The sequence below is a fragment of the Centroberyx affinis genome, unplaced genomic scaffold (assembly GCF_046629955.1).
Source record: "Centroberyx affinis isolate AG114_WGS23_722 - 3 ecotype Tasmania unplaced genomic scaffold, CSIRO-AGI_Caff_v1 ptg000282l_1, whole genome shotgun sequence".
NCBI classification, from domain to species: domain Eukaryota; kingdom Metazoa; phylum Chordata; class Actinopteri; order Beryciformes; family Berycidae; genus Centroberyx; species Centroberyx affinis.
Genome location: NW_027278961.1, coordinates 75,098 through 78,375, shown reverse-complemented (window position 1 = coordinate 78,375; position 3,278 = coordinate 75,098).

Below are 3,278 nucleotides of genomic sequence, written 5' to 3'. Positions count from 1 at the left end.
CTTTATTGTCCCCGAGGAGAAATTTGTCTTGGGCACAGTGCTACAATCCGTTGCTTCACATAGAAAACATCACAAAACATCACAAAACATGAGAAGCATTTGACACAGTTGCTTCACATAAGAACATCATAAAAACATGAAAAAAATAAATGTTACTATACATTTGACATTGACAACACGACGGCTTAAAAAGAAACTAGGAATTAAAGTGCAAAAGTATACATGTAGCATTATTTACTCACAAACCAAACGGATTACCTAAAGGGACAGAGATCACAGTAGCCCATGCTCAAGTCTTCAAGTCTGTATTGCATTCTGTGGTGGTGACAATTTAAGTCAACTCTTGGATTTAGTCCCTGGATTGCCTGCCATTTCCTTCTGACTGAGGAAGATTCAGTTGTTGCACAATCTCGGAACCCATCGTCTATCGGTCTGATGACGATTAGACTCGGGGCGACGGCCAATATTTTGGGGTTTCCGGTGTAGCCAGTGGACATCCGGGCGAAGACTTCCTCTTCCATGCGCCGGTCATTGTTTACAGTCCAATTAGCAACTTGAGACGTGAGAATGGAGTTGGAGTTGAGATATAAATATCTCGCCCCCAGAGTCTAATTGTCGTCAGACCGATAGACGATGGGTTCCGAGATTGGTTGTTGCACAACCCACTAGTACTCCACAGACACAGTATTTCTGCAGATAAAACAGTTTAATGCAGCTCACACCTGCTGACAGGCTGCATTTTTTCGCTTGTTTATGAATCTACCATCGAGTGTAAGTACTTTGTGGTGTGCCACAACATCAGTTACCAAAAATGTAATTTCTGCATCAGAAAAATTCTTCCTCCTGAGTTCTTTGTCCGAGCCGTGTTCAGCACAGAGGAGACGTCAATGACATTTCCTGCAGCATTTAAAGGGAAGGTTGTCACCATATATGGTCAATTGGGGGCGTATATTTATGTTAATGAGTGGTTGTACACGAGCATGATGGTGGTTTAGAAAGTGTGGTATTTATCAAGGAAGATTACTTACAGGTGTGGGTATGCACGTTTGATAAATACCGATATTTTTGTACGTATGCATATTCTAAATTTTATTCGTAAGAGAGAATTTAGAACCTTTTCTATGCAACGTTAATAAATGAGGGCCCTGTTCACATGACATGGTGCTTACCATTGCTAGGATACAGGGGGTGGTTCAACTTACCCAATGGCTCATCTTACCCCGCTCTCCCCTATATATTCAAAAGACTTCTCTTCTGTTTAAAATACTGTTTATATTACTCCCTCTGACTGGAAGATGTGCCTTCTCTATTCCACAAAATAGACCGAATAGACGGAAGCGTCAATAAAGTATTAAATGGTGATAAGTTGCAAGAACAGTGTGTGGGAGTCTTTCTAACAATTTTAGACTAATACAAAACTGTCTTTCCACTGATTGCTGCTATTACACGCATGCTATGGTTCTATCACATATGTCATATTGTGCAACAATTTGGTCACAATCTAGTGAAACTGTCATCAAGCCACTTCAATCTCTGTATAATTGCACTCTTAAAAAAAAGCCTGTCCAATATCACCACTGCAATATACTCATAAGTATAACTTGCTAAGTTTTGACAGCTAGATTTTACTTTGACATGACTTGAGTATAAAAATCTTCACAGTTCAGCACCCCCACCTCTATCTGAAGTGATTACACTTTTATTTATTACACTGCTGGATAACTTCCTCCAGAGGAGATTGTACAATAGTCTTTCGCCATACAGCATTTGGCCAATCTGCCTTTTCTTTACAGCTACCATTGGAACATCCTTCCGGTTGATTGCACCTCCATCAACGGTAACTGTAATTTTAATGCATCACAACGCTTAAGCCTTTTATCTGGACACCTTTTTTGAACACCCTAATGGCTATCTGATGTATTGGTATTATTATTGTCGAAGTTAATGTGTATTGTAAATTGTCAACTTGCATTTGTATTGTTAAATATAGCGGGATCCAAGCACAATATGTTAATTTGTCCAAAAATGAGAAACCTAAGACACCTAAGACATTATGATTATGATTAATTGACCATACTATTAATCTAGTACTGTTAATTATTGTGAGCTTGCAGAGAATAGTCATGTGACCAAGTGTCTCAGGACTTGGCAGGTCCAGTAAGGCTGACTTGGACACAGTGACGTTCATTTTATGGGAATATAGGCACCTTTTCATGTCCATTAGCACTACAATGAAATAGAACTCATTTGGATGTAAAAGCTCAAACATTCCGTGTTCAGTCTGTGTTCACAAAGTCACTCTCCATCTATTTGTCCTTTGAGCACCTCAAGGTACAGTGGAAGTGAATAACACCAGTGTAAAACTATTTTATAAATGAGAAAGTATGAAAGTCATTGGAATGAAATCTAATAGGCCTACAGGTGCTCGCCCTATGAGTAGCCTATTCATGAAGTAATTGATGATATGGATGGAATGATGGACAGAAGAAGTTATTGGCCAAAACGTAAATTTGCTTGTTAACACTGTTTGAATAGCAGTGATGTAAGAAGGTTCTTCTGCATTCCTTGTAAAAAGCATTGTACTTCCTGCATCACTGCAACACTCAGTATGGACCTGCTGGCTTTTTCAGTGACCTGGTTGACCCTGGCTTCAAAGTTAGTGCTGTTAAAGGAACTGTTGTATTTTGGCTGCACCACCTGGGATTTGAACTCATTACCCTGGCCTCCACAGGCACTTGACATACCCATTGAGGCAGTGAAGGAGTGTCCAAGAATCTGGAATTTGCTTTAACAAAGGGGGTAGTGAAAAAACTTTACAATTAAATTGAACTCATTTTGTCAAAACGGTAGCCTGCAATATAATTTGGATATCTGCTCACTAATTTGCATCTATCCACTGCAAACATAGGAAGAACATGCAAACTCCACACAAAAGAAACAGGCGCAGAGATTCGAACCCACAACCTTGTTGCTGTAAAAACATATATACAAAAGTATCTACTATACAGATTTACTATCATGTCTATTTTTTCTGATGTTTCTCAAATGTTTGCTTCTTTCTTGTGAAATACGCCGTAGTTTTATGCATGTATTCCTCATCTGATAATTGATCAAATGAAACAACCTGAAAAGGAAAAATCAGGGTTGAACTGCATAAGCGCACCTGTAACAGAGGTTGAGACCCATCGACCTCCGCTCCCCACAAAAAATAAACAATTAAACGACGCCATGACGTAAGAGTACGTATTCCTGATTCAAGAAGTTACGCACGACGTGCA